Source organism: Delphinapterus leucas, chromosome 15 (genome assembly GCF_059928025.1).
Source record: "Delphinapterus leucas isolate spDelLeu-1000000601 "Yukka" chromosome 15, BTC_Dleu_Yukka2, whole genome shotgun sequence".
Taxonomy (NCBI): domain Eukaryota; kingdom Metazoa; phylum Chordata; class Mammalia; order Artiodactyla; family Monodontidae; genus Delphinapterus; species Delphinapterus leucas.
The window spans coordinates 55,525,546-55,552,947 of NC_143143.1; the positions used below are offsets into that span (position 1 = coordinate 55,525,546).

At 40.7% G+C, this 27,402-nt stretch overlaps 1 protein-coding gene across 6 annotated transcripts in view; it reads left to right on the forward strand.

The window, feature by feature from the left end:
- Positions 1–226: 226 nt before the first annotated feature.
- Positions 227–27,402, forward strand: part of SLC23A2 (solute carrier family 23 member 2) — a 161,691-nt gene continuing 134,515 nt past the window's right edge. For 2 of the 6 annotated variants that reach the window (XM_089896593.1, XM_089896590.1), the window contains exon 1: positions 233–332. The gene's annotated coding sequence lies outside the window, so the exon portion shown is untranslated. Of the gene's footprint in view, positions 333–352; positions 18,993–27,402 lie in introns of those variants that run through there. The other 4 variants (XM_089896589.1, XM_022556453.2, XM_089896592.1 and 1 more) reach the window with 4 other exon arrangements.

The window sequence follows — 27,402 nt, forward strand, 5'->3', positions numbered from 1 at the left end:
GTTTTCCACGCAGGGGGGCGGGAAATAAAATGAACTTGGCGGGCGGAGAGGACGACGAGGGGGGTCGCCTGGGAGGCCAAGCGGCTCGCTTAGCTTGGCAGGCGCTGAGGGGGAGCCCCTCCCTCGGGGGAGGCCAGAGGGCGGGGGTCCGGCGCGGAGAGGGAGGTGGGTCCGGGCCGGCGCGGGGGCGGGCGGCTCTGTGGCTCCCCGCCCCTGGCCCGCCCCTCCGCGGCGCCATTTTGCAGGCGGCTGTTGCGGGGACCGTAGGCTGCGGCGGTTACTGCGGAGCCGAGGCGCGGCAGCAAGACGGGAGCCCGGCGATCTGCAGCCAGGTGAGAGCCGGGCCGCCGCGCCCCCCGCCCGGCCCAGGGGCCGCACCTGCCGGGCCTGGCCGCGAGGGGCCCGCCGCGCCCACGAGGCCGGCCAGGCACGGCCCCCGCGCGCTGTCAGCGGCGCGGCCTGCGCCCCCACACCCTGGCCCGTTTCCGGGGTCCCCCGGCCACCCTGACCGCGGGGCCCCGGGATGCCCGGCGACCCGCAGCCCCGCCGGGTCCCCGGGCGCTCAACCCTGCCTGCGGCCGGAGCCGCCGTGCGCTCGGGCCCTCAGGCCGCGCCGCGGGGAGGCGAGTGGGGTCCCCCCCAGGACCCGGTCGCCGCCGCCTCCTCCCCGGCCCTCGGCCCGCGCGGCCTGGGGTCGCTCTCCCGTCGGCCCTCCGCAGGCGGTGCGCGCGGGCATCTCCGTGCCCCCAGGAATGCAGGGCCATCAAGAGGGGCAGCGGAGGGGGGTGCCTTTTACATTTTTGCCTTTTTTCTCCCCTACAATGGCTGCGCCGAGTAATTTTAGGAGCTCTTGCTCCGACCCCAGGGCCTTTCTGTATGGCCGGTTCCCCGGGGGTCGCCGGCCCCCTTGTTGCCACCTTGCTGGAAAGAGAAACTGTCATTTTCGAGTGTGACTAGTTTATGGGCGCAATTTTCTCCTTCCTATGACTCTAGATGTCCCTTTGATGGGCAGCTGATAGGGATTCGGCCTACAGGCTGGGGGTTTTAAGCATGACTGATGGGAAATTCTTGATTGTCAATCCAAAGGGTAAGTGAGGGCAACTGCGGGTGGAAGAAAGTCACTTATAAGGGATTTCTGGGTCTGAGGCAGTAGCAGTTGCTGACTACTTTTAGTCGTGCAGTGATGCGAGAGAGAAGGGGGAAGATGCTGTCCCTGCTGATATTTGGACGTCTGTGTGCAGAGAAGGCTGGGCAGTGTGAGGACGTGCACAGTCTGATTTGAGCTGTCGTTAATTGGCATGTGATCTCCCTCACTCAGTTTCTTCCTCTCTGAAGCCAGAGGTTAGAATCACGGATGGTTGGAACATTTTAATTTTCATATTTTTGCATTTGAATGCTGTTGGACTGGGGCCTCGCCCTTCCAAGTTGTCTAGACCTTACTTTTCACCTTTGCATATGACTTGGCCCACTTGACCCCTGAAGGTGAGTCTGGTGAGATTTATAAAAAGGGCCTTTTGGCTCAGAAATTCTGAATTCTGTACAGGGTCATGGTTAACTCTATCAGGGTCACTTGTGAACCTATCACTACTGGTCTCTTTTCACTCATCCAAAATTTAATAGCTTTGGGTCTCCTGCCTTCTAGAAGCCCAGCAGTGGGTGTGCACAGTGTAAGCCCTCATGACACACCTGTTAGTTAAAAGGGGGTGAGTAGGTGTGTCCAGCTGACAACCTGTTTCACCTGACAGCCTGGAACATGAGCTATCTGCTTTCTAGACTATATCGTTGCCAAAATGGTGACCAGCTTCTTTCTTTGAATACCAGGGCATTTCTCTTTTGGTTTCTTTGCTTGGAGTGAGGAGTGATTTTTTTTTTTTTTTTTTTTTAAAGAAACTAGGTATTTCAATAACTTTTTGTAGTAGTTCCCTCCCGCTCCCAAAGATGGTCGTGTGGCAGTTGTGTTTTCTGACTGTGGCACAGTCAAGCCGAGTTTTAATGTCTGTTAGGATGTTTCAAAACTGCTTATGAAAGTACCTGTGTAGAATATTGGATAGGGTTTTGCTAGGTTTCATGCAACACTGCCTATCTGGTTTGCGTAGCAAAGGCTAGTGGATTTATAATAGCATTGCAGAAATGAGTTAGATGTACATCAGCTAATTTGGTGACAAGTGCTGTTAATCCAAATATTATTGACTAAAACCCAATCTTTTGCCTTCAAGTAGCCTAAGGTCTAGTGTGTTGGATACTGGAAATCCTGAGTTGGTTATTGCCACCATCTTCAGTGTCTCCAGAGACAAACCTGGGATCCATTTGGGTACTCATTTCTGGCATCACTGGTGACTTAAGGGTTTTTCCCATTATGGTTAAGGGAATTAAAAGTCAGCAGTCATAATTTGCAATTATATAGTGCTTTGTACTTGTAAATGAAAGCTTTTTAAAAACTTTATTTAATCTTCTGCTGTTTTATTTATTTATTTATTTTTGGCTGTGTTGGGTCTTAGTTGCTGCACGTAGGCGGTGAGCGGGGGCTACTCTTTGTCACCGTGCTCGTGCTTCTCGTTGGGGTGGCTTCTCTTGTGGAGCACAGGCTCTAGGTGCGCGGGCTTCAGTAGTTGTGGCATGTGGGCTCAGTAGTTGTGGCTCACAGGCTCTCGAGCGCAGGCTCAGTAGTTGTGGCCCACGGGCTTAGTTGCTCCGCGGCATGTAGGATCTTCCTGGACCAGGGCTCGAACCCATGTCCCCTGCATTAGCAGGCGGATTCTTAACCACTGCGCCACCAGGGAAGTCCCTCATGCTATTCTAACTTAAACATTTTGCAGTCCTTCCCTGACCTGTTTCCAGGCCTTGCGTAAAAACCTCCCAACATGCTAGTCTGTTCCCAGTGCCAGGTAACCTCATTAATTCATTTTCATTCCCTCCTGTTTTTCCAGTTATTCTCTCCTCAGAGGGCCTGAGTCTGGGCTTTCTTTCTTTTGCTGGGGAGCATTCCTGCTTCAGGTTAAGCTGTGAGCTACTACTAAGCAGTTTAAACTGGTCCTTTGTGCTCCTTGTGGCACTCTCTTCATTTTCTCCCTGGCTTTGCTATTTCTGGCCTGTTTTGTCACCGGTTCTAGATTGTTGTCTCTCTAAGAATTGAGGTCTGCTTGCAACTTACGCTTTTCACAGGCCTCCCCACATTTAATACATGTATTGACTGCCGACTGTGTGCCAGGTAACGATCTTGGTGCTCCAGTTGCTGCATAGAGATTTCTTCCCCACACAGAGCTCACATTCTAGTGTGGAGGCAGACATGAGACTTTGTGCTCTGAAGAAGAATCTGGCAGAATTGGGGGTATTAAGTGTTGCCGTGCGAGCTGAAATTGTAGGAAATGTAGAACGGGAAGCTCTGAGTCATCTTTGAGTGAAGATGTGAAGGAAGTGAGTCATATGGATATCTGGGGGAAGAGCATTCCCGTGGAGGAAACTGCAGATGCAAAGGCCCTGAGGCAGGAGAAAGAGAATGACTGAGGTCAGAAAGACAATGGGAGTTGAATCATTTAAGGCTGCGTGGCACCTAGGAAGGCCTGTAGATTTTACTTTGAGGTGGGGTGGGAGCCATTGGAGAGTTTTGAATAGAGGAGGGATAGAGACATGCTGGTTGTTGATGTGTGAGAATAGAATGAAGTCAGGGTGAGCATGGTAGGGCTGCAGGGCAGGCAGCGAGTACAGGGCTGCAGATGGTGATTGAGTGGAAGTGGGTGCCGGTAAGGTGGTGGTGAGAAGTGTCGGATTGTCAGGTGGGGCTGAGGAGATTGCTGATGGACCGTCTGTGGGGGGTGAGAGAGGGAGTTCAGGGCAACGGCAGGGTTTCTGGCCTAAGCACCTAGAAAGAAAGTGGCTGCCCCAGGAGCCACATGCCGCATGATGCCAACCTGATGCAACTAAATGCAGTGGTAAGGAGAGGGTGGATGTTTTGGGGGAGGTCTTCTTCCATGGAAATGTAACTCTTCTTGGGAGCTTCTCATTGTCCTTTGTCTTAATTCTCTCCTCTGACCTCAGGCAGGTAAGTCCCTCACCTCAGGTCTAGGTGGCCTCTAAGACCCTCCTTACCCCATGAAGGAAAGTTCCATCTACTCGTTTTTCCATAACCATGTCTTGCATTACTTCATATTTTTGTTGTTGTTGTTGTTATGCAGGCCTAAAATCTAAAGGTAGCACAAAAAGCAAAAGTTCGGATTCATGAAAAATGGCCTCTGACAAGTCCCTACATCTTAGAAAGTGTGGTAGACATGATTTGCATATACACTATATACAGAACTATCTAAGTATTCAAGTGTAATGGGTACAGTAGTGGATACTGCGTAGGCTCATGGAGGATCATACTTAGGACTTCAATCAAGTAGTCTCACTGCCTGTGAACTTTTCAGCAACTTAAGGGTGCAGCTCTCAGCCTCTTCCTGTTGGCCATGGTCTTGACTCCAGTTCTTCCTTCATCGTTTCTCTGTAGCCTTGATGAGTTCTTCAGTTTCCTCCTTCAGTGAGGGGGTCAGGGTTGCACTGGGCCTCATGTTGCCTGGTTGCCACAAACCATGGCTTTTTGTGGTCTGTGGTCCAGAAAGCCTTCTTTATTCACGGGTTCTTTCCACAGGTTTTTCCCAGAGCAGCTGATCTTTAAGTCTCCTTGTGTCAGTTGCCCTGGGGCATCTCAATGAGTGCCTGGTGGCCACCTCTCTCTCATTTATGTGCATGTGACTCTTACTGAGTTGAATCTTCCCATCTTCTAAGTTGAACTCAAGAGCAGTTTAAAACTCTTCTCTCCAGGAGCCTCTCTAAGCAGTAGAGGGGACCCAAGAAAGACTAGACAGTGAGCCCCATGTGATAGGGCCAGTGCAATAATGATGGTGCCAATGGTTATTGGCTATGTGCTGAACACTTGAGGTCACTATTGTTGGTTTCAACAGCTGGCAGCCAACATGGTTCTGGTCTGCATCTTATCAGTGAAGGAACTGGAGCTTGATAAACTTTTCTAACTTAACTCTTGGGTCTTGAATTCTGCTCTTAATGTGCCAGTAAACCTTGGGACCCTCAATGATAGAATGCTATTCCCAAGTCTTGCCTGAAGGTCTGTGTTTCTTAGCTCCTGTTGGCATAGAAGAGGGCAGGGAAACTAGTGTCAGTTGGTCAACAGGTGCTTTGCCTAGCGCTTCCTGTGTTTACTAATGGCATTTAATCACAACAGCCCTATGGTAATAGGTATTACTATTCCCATGTTACATCTGAGGATGCTGAAGTTGGTGGTGGGCAGCTCCTTGCCCAAGGTCATAGTAGCTGAGTCAGAATTTGACTGAGGGCTGGTCTGATTGCCATGCTCCATTGGGTGGGTGTGGGGGAGGGGGAGGTGGGAATGGCATGAGTAAAAGTGGAGAGGCTTGTGAGAGGCGCTCAATGTGTCAGGATGGTTGGAGGGAGGCTGAGGATGAGGTAGGTGGAAAGGGTGTACAGAGCTTAAAGGTCCTTTTGATACTATATTATGGGGCTTGAATTTTGTCTGGAAGACCACTAAGAAATTCCCAGAAGGGGAGAGACTTGTAAAGATGTGCGTTGTAGGAAACTCTGGGGCAGTGTGGAGGGTACATGCTGAGGCTGAAGGAGAACAGATCGTCCTCGCTTTCTCCTGTCTCCTCTTATCCATCCTGTTGTTCATAACAGGCTCAGTGTTTTCTTCTCTGCACCCCAGCTTGGGTCCTTTGTTCCTTCCTTTCCCTCATTTATTCCTGCAGGATCCTCCCACAACCCCCTACCCCAACACATGCACATTTCCTTTATACAGGCTTCCTTTGAGGTGGCTTCGCTTTGTTCAAGTGAAGACATACATGACCCAGCGTTAATTAAACCTGCATTAACTTTTCCATTCTGGACCAAGGCTTCATTACAGAGGTCTTGGTATAATGACTCTGTGGATGGTCTTCTCCCCCGCTTCTGATGAGAAGCACTGCTTGAAACGCTGTTTCTCACAATTCAGCTGTATTGGGATTTCAGTCTCCAATTCGGTATGGCTTTCTTGTTCCCTCTGCAGTGCTGGCTTAAATTCTTTGCTGTCTCCAAAGACATATCACCTGGTTGGGGGTACAGCCTCTTCCTTGTCTAACATGATAGATGTTAAACTTGAGAGTTTCTCATTCGGAAGGTCTGGGATGGGGCCTGGTCTGCATTTCTAACCAGTTCCCAGATGATGAGGATGCTGCTGATTGGGGAACCACCAGCACCTGTTTTTGTAAATCAGGCTTCACTGGGACATAGTCATGCCCATTCAAGAGACCATATAACCTGCAAGCCTAAAATATTTGCTACCTGGCTCTTGTAGAAAGTTTGCTTATCCCTGCTTCATAGTAATACTTATGTGGTCAGTGCTGAAAAGTTTGAGTTCAGGACTTCCCTGGCAGTCTAGTGGTTAAGAATTTACACTGCCAATACAGGGGGCGTGGGTTCCATTCCTGGTCGGGGAACTAAGATCCCACATGCCGTGTGGTGCAGCCAAAAGACAAAAAAAGTTTGAGTTCATATTTTATTATCAAGAGCTCTTCCTTTTTCTTTCTTTTTTTTTAAAAAAAATTATTTATTTATTTAGGCTGCGTGAGCTCTTGAGGCACGTGGACTCTTAGTTGCGGAATGCAGATTCCTTAGTTGTGGCACACGAACTCTTAGTTGCTGCATGCATGCAGGATCTAGTTCCCTGACTAGGGATCGAACCCCAGCCCCTCTTGCATTGGGAGTGTGGAGTCTTACCCACTGGACCACCAGGGAAGTCCCTCAGGAGCTCTTTCTATATTAAGACATTGCTTCACAAATTATTCCACAGAAGTATGGTATGGGGGAATATATGCATATTTTGAAGTGTTAGAGAGTATAAAAAGCATGACACTTTCAAGTCTTTTTATCTAAAATTAATGTAAAGTTTATATTCTATTCCAGAAACATCAGTGCTTGGTTTAACATGAAACACTTTTCCTCCCTAATCTTTCAGTAAAGTTGATGCTGCTAGACATGTTACATTTGATCCTGCTTTCACTATGTTTGAGAAATATGCTATTAAGATTTGCATTTTAAAAAAATGCTAGAGAGGGTGTGGAGAAAAGGGAACCGTCCTACACTGTTGGTGGGAATGTAAGTTGGTGCAGCCACTATGGAATACAGTATGGAGGTTCCTCAGAAAACTAAAACTAGAATTACTATACGATCCAGCAGTCCCACTCCTGGGCATATATCTTGACAAAACTATAATTCAAAAAGATACAGGGACTTCCCTGGTTGTCCAGTGGTTAAGAATCTGCCTTCCAATGCAGGGGACACGGGTTCGATCCCTGGTCAGGGAACTAAGATCCATATGCTGCGGGACAGCTATGCCCGCACTCCACAGCTATGCCTGTGCTCCGCACCTACTGAGCCCACGTGCTCTGGAGCCCGTGTGCCACAACTAGAGAGCCCACATGCCACAACTAGAGAGCCTGTGCGCCACAACTAGAGAGCCCGTGTGCCGCAACTACTGAGCCTGCATGTTCTGCAGCCCCTGCGCCACAACTAGAAAGAAGCCCGTGCACTGCAACAGAAGACCCCACATGCTGCAGTGAAGATCCTGTGTGCTGCAACTAAGACCCAACATGGATAAACAAATAAGTAAATAATTTTAAGAATTAAAAAAAAAGATACATGTACTCCTATGTTCATAGCAACACTGTTCACAGTAGCAAAGACATGGAAGCAACCTAAATGTCCATCGACAGATGAATGGATAAAGAAGATGTGGTACATATATATATAATGGAATACTACTCAGCCATAAAAAAGAACAAAATAATGCCATTTGCATCAACATGGATGCACCTAGAGATTATCATGCTAAGTGAAGTAAGTCAGAAAGAGAAAGACAAATATCATATGATATCACTTATATGTGGAATCTAAAATATGGCACAAATGAACTTATCTATGAGACAGAAACAGTCTCATAGACATAGAGAACAGACTTATGGTTGCCAACGGGGGGAGGAGGGGGTAGAGGAGGAATGGAGTGGGAGTTTGGGGTTAGTAAATGCAAACTATTACATGTAGAATGGATAAAAAACAAGGTTCTACTGTATAGCACAGGGAACTATATTCAATATCCTGGGATAAACCATAATGGAAAAGAATATAAAGAATGTGTATAACTGAGTCACTTTGCTGTACAGCAGAAATTAACACAACATTGTAAATCAACTATACTTCAATAAAAAAATAAATTAAAAAATATTTGCATTTTTTGGTCATAAGTTGTGAATATATGCTCTATGCTTTGAATTCAAATCTGTCAGTTTATCTTTCCCATGACTTCTCTATCCCAAGATTTTATAAATATGCATGTATATTTTCTCTTAGTTCTTTTTTTAATATTCAGCTATTATTAGTATTTGTATTAGAGTATGGCATGAAGTAAGGATTTTTTTCTCGACATTAATTCCAACACCATTTATTCATTAATTCATTCTTATTAACTTATTAACCAAAATCATATGCTGAATCCTTATATCTGTCATGGGACTTATTTTGTTATTCCATTTATCTGTGTATTCCTTAGCCATGACCTTGCTATTTTCATCATCATAATCACTTTATAGTAGGCTTTACTATGTATTAGTGCCTATGCTCAATTTTTTTCCCAGTATGTTTCAGTTTAGGGTTTCAAAATAACTTTTAATGGGCAGTTTCATTGAATGTATGTTAATTTGGGGAGACTTCTCATCTTTATAATATTGAATTGTTCTGTCCATAAACAAATCTTTTGATTCATACAGATCTTTAATAGGTCTCATTTTTTAGATTCTTCCTAATATATGGTCTACAGATCACTTATTGATTGCTCTTTATTTTAAAATGCTTGCTATTTAGAATAAGGTGATTTTCCTCCTTCTCCCTTACATATATACTGTTTCCTAATTGGTATAAAGCAAGTATACTGCATGCAGTCTATATCTCTTCTAACTGACCTCTAATGTTGTTCAGCTTAGTTAATGCTAGCCAAAATCTGTACACTTAACAAAATAAAAAGTTATTTCTTGCTCACATTTTTCTAGGTGGTTCTCCCCTAACTGGTGAGTTGGGGATTTAGACTCCTTCCATCTTATAACACAATTGACTTCGAACTCTGGCCTCTAAGTTTGCCAGACTTTGGCAAATTTTGTGTATGGAAGATTTTTTTTTTATGGGTCAAGCTTGGAGTTAGTAGTATTTTCTTCCACAGTCTCTTAGCCCTATCCTAGGTGCAAGGGAGCTGGGAAACAGAGTCATTTTGTGTGTCAACAAGGAAAATGAAATAGCACTGTGCTGGTGTACTACCTAACCAAACTCTGTTATTCTTTTCAGTTGATTCTCTTTAGTTTCTTAGATAGGCAGTCATAATAGCTGCAAACCATCATTTGTTGTTGTTTTTTCTTCTTAAATACCTCTTTTTCTTAATATAAACTGCAGAGTACTTACAGAACAGGTTTAAATGTGGTAGTGGTCCTTCTTATTTTCAATATTTATTGGAATGCATTATTGTATATAATCTTTAATGATAGTAAAGTGTCCTATTTTCAATGTCTTTTTCACTAAATTACAATATACATAGTGTTTTGAATGAACATAGTTTGTCACCTTGACATTGACCCTGGAATTTTATGTACCATAAAAAATATTCTTTGTAGAGTCTGTTCCTGTTTTTGTGGTAATTCTCCAAATTCAGTTTCCATGCTGATTTAAGGATGACCTCAAATTTCTTGCTGGAAGGAATTATACAAGTTATATCTTTCCTTCGGGTTCAGATATTCTGTGCTGTTTGCATCTTTTGTGTCAGGGATTCTGACCCTCAGTCTTTGAAAATGTTTTCTCCCTCAGAGAAGTTTTGTGGGTTCTTGTTTCTCATTATTTTTTCATCCCTGTGAAGATAAACAATATACTAGCAATATCAATTTTTCCCTTTTCTGTTCTCCTTTTTGTACCTGCTTTTTGACACCCAGTGTAAGTTGGGGCCCTGCATTTCCAGCAGGGATCCTGAACATCCTAGGAGCAGGAGGCTCCTCTGAACCCACGCAGAAGTCCTGGGAGGTAAATAGGGTAGGGAATCTTTTATTACTTCACTAGATCAATAAAAACAGACATGGGGTCCAATTCACTTTTTCTTTTTTAAATTAATTTATATTTTGGCTGCGTTAGGCCTTTGCTGCTGTGCGCAGACTTTCTCTAGTTGTGGAGAGCGGGGGCTACTCTTTGTTGTGGTGCGTGGGCTTCTCATTGTGGTGGCTTCTCTTGTTGCGGAGCCTGGGCTCTAGGTGCGTGCGCTTCAGTAGTTGTGGCACGCGGGCTTGGTAGTTGTGGCTCTTGGGCTCTAGAGTGCAGGCTCAGTAGTTGTGGCACACGGGCTTAGTTGCTCCGCAGCATGTGGGATCTTCCCGGACAAGGCCTTGAATCCTTGTCCCCTGCATTGGCAGGTGGATTCTTAACCATTGTGCCACCAGGGAAGTCCCCAGTTCACTTTTTCTAATGTTTAGTTCATTGCCTAGGGTGATGCTCCAAAGTGGTTTCAATTTTCTTTCAATTTGTTTTTGACTCTGAGATCTTGTACTTATTGTTTTGTTTCTTTTTTGGGGGGGGGGGGTCGGCACACCAAGCGGCTTGTGGGATCCTTGTTCGCCGACCAGGCATCGAACCTGAGCCCGCCTGCATTTGAAGCGCAGTCTTAACCGCTGGACCGCTAAGGAAGTCCCTTGTTTTGTTTCTTGAATAGGTGTCAATCAACTTCTACAATATATTTTCTAGACTTTGTCTTGACTGACTCATTTTTCATCAACATATATATGTCTGTGTGTGTGTATCTCAAAAACAAGTGTCACAAAAACATTATATGCTGTGTATTCTGATATTTTCTATTTCTATTTCACTAACTAAAAAAATTAGTGTGTCGCCCAAAGCGATTTTGTGATCTGGTCATGAAATATAAGGCTCAGAAGTAAGGCCTTTGAGTTACTACGAATAAATAACCTTTTTGTTGTATGGTAAAGGAACCATATGAGGTTCTGTGGGAATGACAGGGAAGGGACACTTGACCGGCTAGCCTTAAAAAAAAGCATTATTGAGATATAATTCACACACCATAAAGTCTACCCTTTGAAAGTTACGCTTCAGTTGTTTTTAGATTTGTGTAACCATCACCACTATCTAATTTCAGAACATTTTTTTTCACCCCAAAGAGAAACCCCATACCTATTAGCAGTCATTCCCCTTTCTTCCCTCCCCCTACCAGGCCTTGGCAACCACTAATATGTACTCTATTTCTGTGAATTTGCCTTATCTGGACATTTCATATAAATGGAATCATGCAATATGTGGTCTTTTGTGATTGGCTTTTTACTTAGCATAATGCTTTTATGGTTCATCCACCTTGTTGCAAGAATCAGTGCCACATTTTGTTTATCCATTAATGAGTTGATGGACATTTGGGATGTTTCTAGATTTCAGCTATTATAAATAATGCTGCTGTGTGCATGCATATACATTCATGTACATGTTTTTGTGTGATCATGTTTTTAATTTTCTTTGGTAAATATCAAGGAGTGGAATTACTGGATTATACAGTAATTCTGTGTTTAAAATTTTGAGGAACTGCCAAACTTTTGCAGAGTGGGTGCATCAGCAATTTATGATGGTTCCAGTTTCTCCACATGCATTATTGTCTGTCTTTGAGTATAGCCATCTCAGTGGGTGTGAAGTGTGTCTTGTGGTTTTTATTTGCATTTTCCTAATGGTGTGGAGCATCTTTTCATGTGCTTGTTGGCCCATTGTATGTCTTCTTTGGAGAAATGTTTATCAAATCCTTTGCCCATTTTTAAATTGGATTGTCTTTTTATTGTTGACTTGTAAGGTTTCTTAATATATTTGACATATGAGTCCCTTATCTGATATATACTTTACAAATAACTTTTACCATTTTATGTGTTGTGTTTACTTTCTTGCTGGTGTCCTTTGAAAATTTGAGTTTTAAATTAAACTTTCTGAAATTTTAATTAAAAACTTACGGTTTTTAATTTTGTTAAAGTCCCATTTCTCTTTTTGTTGCTTGTACTTTTGTGGTCATATCTAAGAAGATTTACCCCTGTGTTTTCTTTGAAGAGTTTTATAGTTTATCTCATAGATTTGGGTCTTTGATCCTGTTTGTATATGGCGTGAGGTAGGGGTCCAACTTCATTCCTTTATGTGTGGATTTCCAGTCATCTCAGCAACATTTTTTGCAAAGGGTATTCTTTCCCCCATTGAATTGTCCTGGCACCCTTGTCAAAAATCACCTGACAAATGTTAAGATTTATTTCTGAATTCTCAATTTTATTCTGTTGATTTATATGTTTATCTGTATACTGGTACTATACTGTCTTAATTACCACAGCTTTGTATTAAGTTTTGAAATTGGAAAGCGTGAGTCCTCCATTTTGTTCTTTTTCAAGATTGTTTTGACTATTCTATGTCCTTTGCATTTCCATTTGAATTTTAGGATCAGTTTGCCAAATTTTTGCCAAAAAAGCAGATGGAATTTTTGATAGTGATTACACTGAATCTGTAGATCAATCTGGGTAGTATTGTCAAGAATTATATATATATATTTTTAACATCTTTATTGGAGTATAATTGCTTTACAATGGTGTGTTAGTTTCTGCTTTATAACAAAGTGAATCAGTTATACATACACATATATCCCCATATCTCTTCCCTCTTGCATCTCCCTCCCTCCCAGCCTCCCTATCCCACCCCTCTAGGTGGTCACAAAGCACTGAGCTGATCTCCCTGTGCTATGCGGCTGGTTCCCACTAGCTGTGTATTTTACATTTGGTAGTGTATATATGTCTGTGCCACTCTCTCACTTTGTCCCAGCTTACACTCCCCCCTCCCCATATCCTCAGGTCCATTCTCTAGTAGGTCTGCGTCTTTATTCCCCTCTTGCCCCTAGATTTTTCAGACCTTTTTTTTTTTTTTAGATTCCATATATATGTGTTAGCAAGAATTATATATTTTTAATTGAAAAATTTCTTGAGAATATGTGTATCTGCACTAGGAGCAATACATTCTGATATTTTCTTCTAGTCTGTTCCATTCTTTTATTTACTTTTTAATTAAAAAAGTTGCTGGCCCCAGCCTGCTGCATTGATTTCTCTACTCTGGTGAGTCATTATCTGATGTTTGAAAAACATGCTTCAAGTCAGTGGTCCTTAACCTTGACAGCAAATTGGAATCAACTAGGGTGCAGTTGATCAGAATACAGCATAAGCATAGAGGTTTTAAAAAATCTCGCAGGTGATTCTGGTGTGCAGCCAGGTTTTGAGAACCCTTGCTATAAATGAACTAAAATGCAGATACTTACCACTTTTAAAGACTTTGAATAGTTGACTAAACATACTGTGAGATTCTCGTGTGGAGCATTAGATCACTTTGGTGAAGAATGTATTAGAGAGGTCTATGCACTTTGTCTTAATTTAATATAACCACTGATGTTATTCTCCCAAGAAATGATTTTGCTTTTGACTTCCTCCCGGGTGTGTGTAGTTGTCCCTAGTCTGTACAGAGAGCAAGGATAGAGTGGAGTCCCTGGAGAGTGTCTGTTATTTCTCAGGAATTTTAGTGTTCTTTTTCTTTTCGCTCTAGGAAATGGGGTGATTTGCGAAGAATATGCAGGAAATTCACAGTGATTTTAGGGATTACGATATGGAGAACACAGAAGCTGTTGGTTAGAATTGCTCTTAAAGTATATGTAGCAATTGGTCAGAATTAAGATAAGAATTACTGGAAAAAGATCTGGAAGTGGGACTGGTATCCTGTCTTAGAGATATTAAGGAATATTAGGATTGTGGTGAAAACTCATACACAAAATAGTTTCGTTTACTCATTGATGATCCTTTTTTTTCTGATTTATTTGAAAGTAAAATGTGTGTATATATGCATGCATACATATATGTTTATTTGTGTGTGTTTCAAAATAGAGATCATACAGGGCCTTTTTTTTTTTTTGCTGTGGTGAGCATAATACAGTGGTGAACAGCCTTGTACAGAAATCTATATGCATCTTTCTGATTTTTTTTTCTTCAGACTACATTTTTGGAGGGGATATCATTTGCATTTTTAAGGCTTTGATACATATGTAACATATATGCCAGATACTTCTGCATCCAGGTTAGGGAATTACTGTTACTATTTAAACTTAAAAAAATTTTTTTAAACAATTTGGGTGAAGGATAGAACCATGTTTCTTTTGCTTTTCTTTGATAACTAGTGAGTTTGAACACTTTTTAATGAGGTTTTTTTGCCATTTGTATTTTGTTTGGCTTACTCATTTCTTTCACCAATTTTTCTAGTCTTGTGTTTATCTTTTTCCTGGTGATTTATAGCAGTTCTCTTTTTTTAAAAAATTTATTTATTTTTGGCTGTGTTGGGTCTTCGTTGCTGCGTGCGGGCGTTCTCTAGTTGCAGCGAGTGGGGGCTACTCTTTGTTGCGGTGTGCAGGCTTCTCATTGTGGTGGCTTCTCTTGTTGTGGAGCACGGGCTCTAGGCACATGGGCTTCAGTAGTTGTAGCTCGTGGGCTCAGTCGTTGTGGCTCATGAGCTCTAGAGTGCAGGCTCAGGAGCTGTGGCACACGAGCTTAGTTGCTCCGCGGCATGTGGGATCTTCCCGGACCAGGGCTCCAACCCGTGTCGCCTGCATTGGCAGGCGGATTCTTAACCACTGCACCACCAGGGAAGCCTAGCAGTTCTTTTTATATCCAGGATATTAGCACTTTAAAAAATGTTACAGATATTTTGCCCATTTTGCCTTATAATTTTATTTTATGATGTATTCAAGACATACATTTTTTATTTGTAGTTCATTTTTCTTGGGGTTTAGTTTTCAAAATAAAAATCTATTTTCAAAGGAAATATTTTTCTTAAAGATGAATAATCAGAACATGATTTTGTTTAAAATATTTTTTAGATTTCAAGTTTGCTTGTCTGTTAAAATATGCTTGGGATAATCAGCTGAATTAAAAAATAAAATTTGAACTTGAAGAGTTTTCAACATCTTGGTCCCAGTAAATGGGAACTTTAAGTGGTATGGTCTGAAAGTTGGGTGCTCTTATTCTAAGCAGCCAGAAAGTGAGGCTAGGTGTCATTTATAAACTTTCCACTCAAGTTTTAAATTTCGGTACTTTTGGTGTTTAGTGCTTGACCCTTTGGGCACATATGTCTATTTTGAGTTGATGGAGCTCTTGTGCCTTAATTCTTACTTTTGCTCCAGTACTATTAAAAAATAAAATTTGAGACTTCTGCATCATACTTTGATAATAGCCTTATGTGACTCTGATGATATCCTTTAGGCTTGTTTCAAAAAATGGGCTTCCCCTTGTATTCCAGGTCTCTAGAAACACTCATCCTAACTACATTTTAGGGCTAACTCCTCGAAGTTGTGGGCCGGGAACTTAGTGTAGCAGAGGCATGGAGTAGGCACTAAGAGCCCTCTGCCATCCTGGCACTGTTTTCCTCTCCATAGCTTCTCAGGAGAAATGAGTCTGGTCTGGGTTCTGGTTATCTTGCTGCCTCTACTAGGTGTGAGTCTCTGCTGCAGGATTTCTAAACCCTTTGTGTTCCTTCTCCCACCCTCCTTTGTTGAGCACCGTCTTTGGGCAGAGTGCTGGGTCAGGCACTGGGGCACAGTTTGGGAGAAGCAGCCTGTCTGGGACTCTGGCATGACCATCTCCAGGTCTTCTCTAGTTTTGAGTTCAAAATTTTGACTCCTGGTATTTTAATCTGATCATTATCTAATTGTAATCACTCCTAGACATTTTGGAAAGGTTTTAGAGATTGTTTTTTTTTTTTAATTGAGGTATAGTTGATTTACAGTGTTGTGCCAATCTCTGCTGTACAGCAAAGTAACTCAGTTTTACACATATAGACATTCTTTTTTTATATATTATTTTCCACTATGGTTTATCCCAGGAGATTGGATATAGTTCTCTGTGCCATACAGGGAACCTTGTTGATTATCCGTTCTAAATGTAATAGTTGCATCTACCAACCCCAAATTCCCAATCTTTCCCTCTCCCCCTCCCCCTTGACAACCACAAGTCTGATCTCTATGTCTGTGAGGCTGTTTCTGTTTTGTAGGTAGGTTCATTTGTGCCATATTTTAGATTCCACATGTAAGTGATATCATATGGTATTTGTCTTTCTCTTTCTGACTTACTTCACTTAGTATGATAATCTCTAGTTGCATCCAAGGAGGTTTTGGGTTAGTGTACATAAAACAGGCTTTTCAGCTTGATTGAGCTGGGCAGTGCTCATTCATACACTGAGGCACAGTCTACTAGGGAAAATGGAACCATTTGTGTTAGCTGAGTTTGAGTTACTATCACCACTGATCTTTGCCATTGGCTTGTGATATTAACTTGGTCATTTTGCCAAGAATATAAATCAGGCATTACTGCCTGATTTAGGTAATTAGGTAGATTGGCAAGACCCCCATTTTTCTTGAACTAAGTTTTTATTATCCCATTTGTAATATGGGATTAAATAAGTGAAGGAAAGGCATCTTATTTTTTTTGAAAGACAGTTGCAACTTAAGCATGTGGGCAAAAATTTTTAGTGACTCTTTTTGCATATGTATTTATGAATTTTAAACTTTTTTTCTAATCACAAGTAGAATACAAATTCATAAGTAATGTATAAAACAAAAAAGCATAAAGAAATGACATCACTTAGAATCTGACACCCAGGGAGGATCATTGTTAATGTTTAGGTAAGTGTCTATACTGCCTGGCTTTTCAAATAAGTGTAGTTTTTATATAAAAATCATATTCTGCCTTTTTTCCCCCCACTTAGTTGCAGTTCATGACTATTTCCCCATGTCATCAGATAGTGTACTATAGAATGGCTTTGTAGTATTTTATCATAAAGTACTTTACTGTCATAATTTACTTAGACTTGTTCTACAACTAAAGTTAATATAATTATACTCATCTAGTTATTTTCTTGAACAGTGATTTTATTAAATATGCATTTTTTAGAGATGGATGTTACATATATTAAAATGATTTTGAGCAAAAACATCTGGCTGAAAATAATGGTGACTGTTTCTCTGATCTTGGAATGGAGAGGGACTTTCTAAGCATGAAAGTGATAGAAGAAATTGCAAAAAGATACTAGATTTGACTTAAGAGAAATTAATTTAAAAAATCCTTCATTTCAGGTGGTACAAACACAATGGAAAAAGCAGTCTTTTGCTCTTTCTGGGGATAATTTTGCAACCCAACAAAGAGTTAATGTGCTTAATTTATAAGGAGCTCTTACAGATGAACAAGAAAAAAAACAAACCTATTGAAAAAATGGGCAAAAGGCACTTACAGTTCATAAGAGAACTGTAGACATATGGATCAAAGAAATCAGGATTAAAACCAGATGTCATTCTTTGCATGTCATATTTGCAAAAGTTAAAAAAAAATCTAGGAATGACAAATGAGGTTAACATACAGTTTTCTTCTCTTGTGCTTTCTTTGTTAGCTTGTCAGTTTTTCCAGAAGAAATTGGGAAGGTTACCAATTTCCCATTTCTTACCAGGAAGATTAGGAAATAACTGGCCTGTGAATTTGTCTGAGTCTGACACCTTTCTTTATTCTTTTTTAAAATAAATTTATTTATTTATTTATCGGCTGCGTTGGGTCTTCATTGCTGTGCGCCGGCTTTCTCTAGTTGCGGCAAGCGGGGGCTACTCTTTGTAGTGGTGTGCGGGCTTCTCATTGCGGTGGCTTCTCTTTGTTGCCGAGCACAGGCTTTAGGCACGCGGGCTGCAGTAGTTGTGGCATGCGGGCTCAGTAGTTGTGGCACGCGAGCTCTAGAGTGCAGGCCCAGTAGTTGTGGCACACGGTCTTAGTTGCTCCGTGGTATGTGGGATCTTCCCGGACCAGGGCTTGAACCCGTGTCCCCTAAATTGGCAGGTGGATTCCCAACCACTGCGCCACCAGGGAAGTCCCTGGCACCTTTCTTGTGAATAATTCTTTGCTTTCGTATTTTTCTCTATTTGTTGTTACTTATTCAGGATTTCAAAAAACAGTTTTCCTAAAAAAATTGCTCATTTCATCTAGATTTTCAGGTACATACACATGTGCTTCTTTTATAAGTCCTTTAAAATATACAAACTAAATGAAGAGTATATAGTATTTTTGTGTTTGCCCTTGTTTTCAGAAGATATTTTTTGTTATATTCAGCAAGTATCATTATAATTTTAATTGAAGAGGTTTTGTTTTTGTTTGTTAAATCAGGAGTAGGTGTTTTGTCAGCCTGTTTGGCATCTACTGAATTGATATAATGATTTGGCTGCTCATAGTTTCTGACCTGTGAATGGTATTGGCCCTGGGGTTATCTCTTTCCTGCTTCTGAAGTGTTAACATCCCTTTTTAAGGAAATGGTAAAATGCAAAAATGACAATTCTGTATTATTCCTACCACATTTTTTTGGTGACTTTTTTTTCCTCTAGGAAATCAAAGTCTGGAAACCCCAGCATGTAGCACTTTTGCACACCCCAATTAAGAAACAAGAGAGGACTTCCCTGGTGGCTCAGTGGTTAAGAATCTGCCTGCCAATGCAGGGGACACGGGTTCGAGCCCTTGTCTGGGAAGATCCCACATGCCGTGGAGCAGCTAAGCCTGTGCGCCACAACTACTGAGCCTGCGCTCTAGAGCCTGTGAGCCACAACTACTGAGCCCACGTTCCACAACTACTGAAGCCCATGCGCCTAGAGCCCGTGCTCTGCAACAAAAGAAGCCACCGTAATGAGAAGCCCGCGCACCTCAACGAAGAGTAGCCCCCGCTCACCGCAACTAGAGAAAGGCCACTTGCAGCAACGAAGACCTAATGCAGCCAAAAAATAAATTAATTAATTAATTTATTAAAAAAAAAAAAAAAAAGAAGAGAAGCACTGTGAACAGTTTCCTGTGAGTGGGGAGTGGCCTTTGTTGGGGGAAAGTCGGGTGGCACGTCATTGTTCTCCCTCCACGTGACGTTTCCTCTGAAATGCTCTCAAGGGCCTGGCCTATGATGTCAGCTGGGTAGCCTTGTGTGCAAAGGGCAGGTTTTCATGTTTCCAGAGTACAGTGGAGCCTACGAAGGGGAGGGGTGTTACAGGGCCACTTGACAGACGTTCAAGGATGCTCACTTGATAACTCAGTCTTGTTTTTGTTGAGTGGCTCCTCCTGCTTAATTCCTTTCTCAAGATTCCTTTCTTAAAAATATGTTTGCATTTCCCCAATATTACTGATAGAACCTCTGACCCAATTCTGTGTTTTGGTCTCTGATAGTTGTTCAGTAGTGTAGAAAGTGAGTTCTTCCAAACACTCATCTTACCAATCAGCTTAAAAAAATACTTTCCAAAAATAAGTATTCATAGTCATAGTACTTTCACTTTCAAAATTTTTCTGTGATTTGTCTAAATGATATTTTGTTAATTGCAGCTTTGCCATCATGGAACCTTTTTTTAAAACAATATTTTTTAGCTTTTTAAATGATTTATAAAAGAAGCATATGCATGTTGGAAAATAATTCTAACTTGTCAGAATTGGATAAAGCAAATTTTGAAAGTCATACAGACTCTTACGCCCCCTACACTCAAGGCAGCTTGATGTTTAGCCATCCCAACCCATTCCTGTGTCCACAAATATGTTCTATGTAATTATACTTTTAATAAAAGTCAGATTATACTATACATGTTGTGCAACTTGCATTTTTCAAAGTACAAAGTATATAATTTGTTTCACTAAAAATAAGATATTCTTTTAACACTTTTCTTGTTACTTTTTTCCATGTTCTTTCCACTATTCCTCTTCTTGACTAATCTTCACTGATGGATACCTCCCTTTTGACTCTGGAAATTTTTAATAAACATAACTTAAAATTGATTTATGGTTATGAAGATTTTATTTTGGGAAGTAAATTACCCCCCCATTTTTTTTTTTTGGCAGGAGAAAACCATAATTTCTCTATTCATATTCTAATCATTTAAAATGACTAGTATTTTTTGTCCCAAACAGCAAAAGACCAATGTTTAGTTTCTGAAATTAAAAAAAAAAAAAAAATACAGGATCACTGGACACTCGTTGAAGCCTGGAACGGGTATAACTCTGATGGCATTTGTGTGCTTATTTACCTAGAGTCATCTGTGAGTGGCAATGCTAAGTTGCCCTAGAACAAACAGTGAAGTTGAAAGATTCACAGCCTAAATATTTTCCAGTGAAGAACTTGTTGGTATCTGGCTAAACTATAGTCATCTCATACGTTTTTCTTTATAATGGAGGGTCAGGCTCATAACTGGTGTTGCATTGACTATTCCAGAGACGCTGCCTGAGTCAGGCTCTGGGTTTTTATTGTGAAATGCATGCATAGGTACAAGCATGTATAAAACACGTTCATTTAATAAACAGTAAGATGAATATCTGTCTACCAAGCTTAAAAAAACAGAACGTGACCCAGCTTTTTTGGAAGCACACCCCGCCCCCCAACATATTGATACATTTTTAAGAGGCTTTAAAAGAAAGTGATTTTTGAGTAATTAAGTCTTCTGTTTTCCCACAAATACAGTACCTGCAGTTTATTCTAGTGGTGGCATTGAAGGCAATGTAGAGTCATAATGAAAGGTGAAGGTTCTGCTGTCACAGTCCTGATGGGCTCTGTCCCCTGTCTTGTCACGTCTCCTATAAGCTCCAGGACCTTGACCAGGAGGCCTCACCCCTTCTGGGTTTTCTTACTTATAAAGTGTGGGCCCAGTTTTTCCCAAGGGTTGTTTTGAAGATGGAATTTCACACATAGGATATATAGTACAATGCCTGGCACATAGTGAGAACTAAAATCTTTTAAAAGTTTTTAAAATTTGAGGCCCTGTGCTAGGGAATATGGAGTTAAAACAATTATCAAGAAAGCCCACTGGGTAACAAAATTTACTTCTTCTGGTGTTCTAAAATACTGTCTTTCAAAATATTTTGTGCAAATGGAGAGTTAATTTTTAAGGGACTGAAAAATTTGTAATCCTACCTAGGGATGCATTAGGGCCTTGGAGATATTCCTTTAGAGGGAAGAAGTAATAGAGCGAGTTCTAGGATTGAGCATGGCCCATTGAAAAGTAGACTGCATAAACCTCCTGCCAGGTTTATTATTACTTTTTATTTTGATTTACCATTTGTTTTTCTCTGGCTAGGTCTTAACTCCACTAACCGGGACTCCACATGCTGTTTTGAGCTTGGGCTTCGGCAGCACAAGGAAATGTAGCTCAGCAGCTTGTAATGGAAAGCATAAGGACAGGTCTGCATCTGAAACACGATCTTTCTTGTTCTGCATTTTGTGAGAGTTGTACTGACGGTCCTTTTGTGCTTGACTTTGCCCTTTGCACATGTCAGCAAAGGTCTAAATGCAATCCTGGGAATAATTATTAGGTTAATGCTAATGATAAGGTAATACTTCTTTAATAAAGGCCAAATTCCACATAAGTAGCTTAAACTAGAAAACAAACAGGCACGGTCTTGCCACTTATACTAATTACAAGGTAGGAGGTAAATATTTTCATTTTCATTTACATGCTTTTGACTTTTTTTTAATCCACTAACATTTGAGTGCCTGTTACTGTTGGGGTTCTTGTTCAGGGTCACAGATGTGAAGCCTGGGGGTAAAGAAATTGAAGACCTGTTCCCTCGCTCTTATTCAGGTATTCAGCAATTTAAGTAGTGAGACTAAGCACAAATACATTACTAAGGAACGTTACTTTTTTTCTCTCCTTTCCTTCTACCATCTCCCTCATCCTAAAGCTTGATGGGCGTTTTGGTTATTTAAAAATTTTTGCTATTATAAATAATAATGTAGTGAAATTTCTTGTACATACTTTGGAGAGACTACCCATAAGTAAATTTCTAGCCGTAAAATTGTTGGGCACAGTGATAAGATTTTCCAGTTTTTAAAATTTTGATAGATACTGGCAAATTGAGGATTGAGAAGCTGCAAGAATTTATATTCCTACTGATAAACATTCTCTCATTTTGTCTTGTCAAGACGAAATTTATTCAGTATGGTGAATGTCAAACACTACACCAATGGTATTTTTGTCTATTTAATTTTAATTTACATACAGTGAAATAAATTCACTAGGTGTACAGTTATAAGAACTTTCAAAAATGCTTAGAGGGAATCATTCCTTTTTAAAACATTTTTTATTTTCTAATAGAAGCTATGCTTGCTATTTTAAAAAATAAATAAAACTTGGGAAATTACAAAAATTAGGAAGAAGAAAATATCCTTGAATCCTCTACTTAATGACATCACTGAATATTTTTGTGTATTTCTTTCATTCTTTTTGTTTTCTGTGTGTAGTTTTTTTTCCTTAAGCCATCATCATTAAATTGTATGTTTTGCATTCTTAAAAGTAATAATTGCTAAAGATAAGGGAGGTGAGGGGAAGGCAGCTGTGTTTGGGGATATCTGCAAAATAAATGGTCTCCCAGTCCCAGAGTTTCAGTTACCATTTTTGTATTTCAATTCACAAATCTCTTTCTCTGCTCTGTTCTTTCATAGAGCTTCTCTCAATTTCTGGTGGTCTTTTGTTGGACACTTGTCAGATGTACATGCCACCACCAGCTCAAATTCAACACGTCCAAACTTCATTCATTACTTGCCTGTCAAATCCATTTACTTACTTATTTCTGAAGGGGGAACATTCTTGTTCTCCCACTGAAGGGGGAACATTCTTGTTCTCCCAGAGGTCATCTTTGACACCAAGTCTTAGATTTTTCTTTTTTTTAGAAATCACTCCCACTATCCATCCCTTGTTGTTTCCATCGTCCCACTTGCCAAGATCCGTATAGTTGGATTAACGCAGTAGCTTCTTGATCTCTTATCTTGAGTATCCAGCGGTGGACTCTTGCTACTCTTATCATCTGTCCAGAAGCTCATGTGTCATAAAGCTGTGTTGCATTCACATTGGACTTTGGAGACTCCGAAGATCCTGTGAGGCGTTTTCTTCCTCCATCTAGTGTGCCCTGGTTAGCCTGTTTTCATGCCTACCTCTGGACTGACCCCATGGTGGCCTCCTGCTCAGGACTCTCCATCTTTCAAGGCTGGTGCCAAGTCCCAGTTCCAAAAGTCATTTCTGACAGTTTCAAGCCCTGTTGAATTCCTGCTTTTCTGAGCTCTCATGCAATGTTTGATAATTAGGCAGTGTTTCTTTAGTTCACTAGTTGTTCCAGTCTGTCTAGGTATATTGCTTCACATGTACTCCCATTTCCATTTCAGTGCTTAGACAGTTGTGGCAGTTCAGGAAGCTAGCCAGACAGTTGGTTTATTCCATTTTCTTTGAGACTGTCAGTACAGATGCTAAAATATTGACCTCTTACTAAACTGGGAAAAAGAGAAGGCTTGATAGTACCTTTCATCATTGTTAACAGGAGCATATAGGCACTTCCCTGGTGGTCCAGTGGATAAGACTCCACGCTCCCAGTGCAGGGGGCCTGAGTTTGATCCGTGGTCAGGGAACTAGATCCCGTATGCTGCAACAAGAACCCGTATGCCGCAACTAAAAGAGCCCACACGCGACAACGAAGAGGCCACACATGACAACAAAGATCCTGGGTGCTGCTACTAAGACCTGCGCAGCCAAATAAATAAGTAAATAAATATTTAAAAAAAAAAAAAAGAGCATACAGGTGAGAGTTCACTGCCTGGGCGTTCATAGCTGAGAGCAACAGCTCTGCCCAAATACATGGAGCCTACAGACTGGGTGCTGATTCAGGCTCATTTTAGAAGTTGATTGAACTGCCACAGATATGGAGGGACTTAGATATAAACTGGGTCAAAAACTGAGCAGGGAAGGGAAATTTCTATTTTATTGGAGGCTGATTTCTGAGAGGCCTCACTGTGTCTGGTAGTTCTGGTGTTTTTGGTTTACAGATTCTTCATGCCGTTGACGTCAGTGTCCTACTTTCTCGTTACTAAACATGTTATATGAAAATGCTGTGTTGTTTATAGTTTGATCAGTAGCAACAAGAGAAATATTTACCAGAGAAGTTGGGTAGTTTGCAAAACTGTATAAACACTGATGCTGATTACAGAGCTTGAATAAGAAGGTAAGGAAGGAAGATTGTAATGGTTACATGAAAGAGATGCGAAGCATATTAGAACAACTCTGGCCTTTTCAGTTGGATATATTTTAAAATCAACATGTTAGTGTTGGATTAAGACCAACTGTCTATAAATTGTCTAAGTTGTTTGCTGACTTTCTGTTTGGTATGGAAAAACCTCATCAATAAATTTGTCCCATTCCCTCTGATGATAATTTGTTTTTGTTTTAGGTTTGCCATGTAAAACCAGAACCTGCAATTTAGTAATTATAAAGCCCTTTTGGATTTGAGTAGTGTTTACCCTTGGATGGACCCTGTGTTTCATTTAGGTTTCTTATGCTGGTTCTGAGCTTCTCAAAAAGAGCCTCTGACTCCCCTTTTGGCCTTTCAGCTTGTGCTTGTTACCACGTGGATTTCTGCTTTGGCCTTTTTCACATCTGACTCCCTCCCTCCTCCCAGTGCTGTGAGTGAGAAATTAGGTTATGGCACTTGTTCACCTCCATCATAGTGCAGGCTGCAAAGTTGATTACGTAGGACATGATATAGGGTTTGCTTTGATATTTGGACTAAGATATATGGCCATGCCTTTGTTGTGTATATGTGTATTTGTAAAAAGGTGTCAGAACACACTCTTTGAATGGAGTCTGATTACCATGGTTATCTACTATGAAATAGCATTTACTTTTTTTTCCTGATATCCATTTTCTTAGACTGGTGCTGTCCAATACAATTACAGTGGGAGTCACATATGTAATTTTCTGGTAGCTATGGTGAATAAAGTTAAAAACAGCTAAAATTTATTTTAGTAATACATTTTATAACCTAATGTATAAAAAACATTATTCATGTAATCAATATAAAAATTAATGAGATTTTACTTTTTTTTTCATGGTAACTCTTTGAAGTCTGGTGTGTATTTTACATATCTCAGTTGGACTGACCACATTTCAAGTGCTCAGTAGTCATATGGGGCTGGTGACATTGGGTGGCACAGCTCAAGACCACATTGCTTTATCTACTGAGTTGTCAAGTTGTAAGCTTTTGGATTCTGGGGTATTTCATAATGTAAGACACTTCAATTTAAGACTGCCTAATAAAATATACTCATAGTTGAGTGATGTTTCTATCACCCCTTCCTCATTTTTTCCCTGTCAAATGGAGAGGTTTCCCATTGCCTGAAAATTGTTTCTGAACCAGTTTCACAATTAGATCGATTGATAAGCAGTATTTCTAGATGTTAATCCATTTATTCCCTCGCTTGAGAAGTAGAAAAAAATATTCTTAACATAGCATTTAAAATTTATATATATATATGTAATTTTTTTAAAGTAAGAAGTACAGTACTATTGTTAGATAAAAATGGGCTTTGGAAGAGTTGAAATCAGAGAATAAAAGGATATGAGGAAATACAGGAAAATCAGGAACCCCTGAACCCGGTAGGTTTGCAGCACATTAAGAACGCCTACCTTCTTAACCACACCTTTGGTTCCCTTAGTTACTCAGGTGTTCTCAGCAAATCACAGAAATGAGGAACTTAGGCATTTCGTTACAGGGAGACCCATCTGTCCCCTGCTGTTTGGGGAGCGAGCACATTGACTACATCAGTTGGGTGTGTTTCTTCAGCACTGGTTTTGAGTGCCTTAGCTTCTTTTTTCTAGTTTGTGTTGCCTTCATATTTATTTCAGTATTGACCTTATGCAGTGATTTAAGGTTTAAAAAATTTGAAAGTGATACATATACATTCTAGAAAAATAAGAGGAAAAAAATCAGTTTTAATCCTGTCATCTGGAGAATCTGTTTTTCCTTGTGTGTGTGTGTGTGCACGCGCGTGCGCGTGTGCGTGCTTAAGTGTGTGTGGCTACAACTTTAATAGGATTGTCATGTATGTTTTGTAACCTGACTTTTCCTCTACTCAGTGACACAGTCAACACATTTCCATGTCAGTGAAATGTTATTACCAATTTTTTAATCCCCATAATATATTATTATAAGAATTAACCCACGATTTAACCAACCAGTTTTCTATTTATAGACATAATTTACCTTCCAGTTTTGGATTATTCTAAGCACTATTTAGTGAACATTCTCACTTTGAAAAATTTGAGCCTATTTTAATTATTTTGTTATGATAAATTCTTTAAGAATAGGATTGTTGGGTCAAAGATTAGGTGTATTTTTAGAGCTTTTGATTAATGTTGTTAAATGGCCATCTAGAAATGTTAAAGCCAGTAATTACTCCCACTAGCAGTATATCCAAAGTGCTTTCCTGCTTAAGGGACGTTAAAAATTATTTAGTAATTTTATGATTTGCTGAGTGAATTATAAGTAATACATTTTATTTATGATCTTTTGGATTTCTCACATTTTTCAGAAGAAAGCTTACACATGATTATATTCCCATCAGCAATATAGTGAGAATCACATTAAAATTAAAAAGGAATCTTGATGTGTTAGGAATTCTTACAGCCAAGTGGACTGCTTTTAAGTGTGTGTGGCTAAGGTGTCCTAAATCCAATTCATCAGAGAACCTGCCTTCCTGACCTGGTGGCTCTGGATAAATTTTGGGGTATACCCTTCTGAAATCTTTTATTTTGTTAGTCCAAACTTAGGAACCAGATAGATTCAGGAAAATGTGGATTCCTCACTGCATGAACTCAAAAAGAGCATAAATTTGGATAAAGAAGGATACTTGGTATGAATTGTGTCATTGCTTTGGAGGGAACAGTGAAGGAAGGTGAGCAGTTTGACTTGGATTTTGAGGGGTCTGGAAGGAATTTGCTGAGGAATTGATCATTTAAACAGAGATCTGAAGTATGAATAGGAATTCTCCAGATGTTATAGCATTCCAGGTAGTGAGAATAGCAGGCTGTGTTCTCCAGCCTTGATGCCTATCAGTTTTGAAGTTCACATCAGTCTGTGATACCATCCTCTCTTTACTTTGTGCCATCATCTACCAACTTCTTGGCCATTTATGTGCCTTGGATGTTGGCTCCTGGCTTGCTATGTTTCTTTCCACTGTGTCTTCTAACATCGTCTCTAAGTTGTTGGCTTATCCAGCCTTCAAACCTCACCCTCCCTTTACATTATCTTTTCCAGGGAGTTTTACATCCAGTTCACTTCAGCTTTCTTGGGCCTTGTTATCTCCCAGATGATACTTTAGGAACCTTGAGCTTGGAGAATCTCCCCTCTGCACACATCCTGTCCTTCCTAGCTCTCATTTATTCTCCTCCAGCGGTCCTTGCTCCTTGGGCAC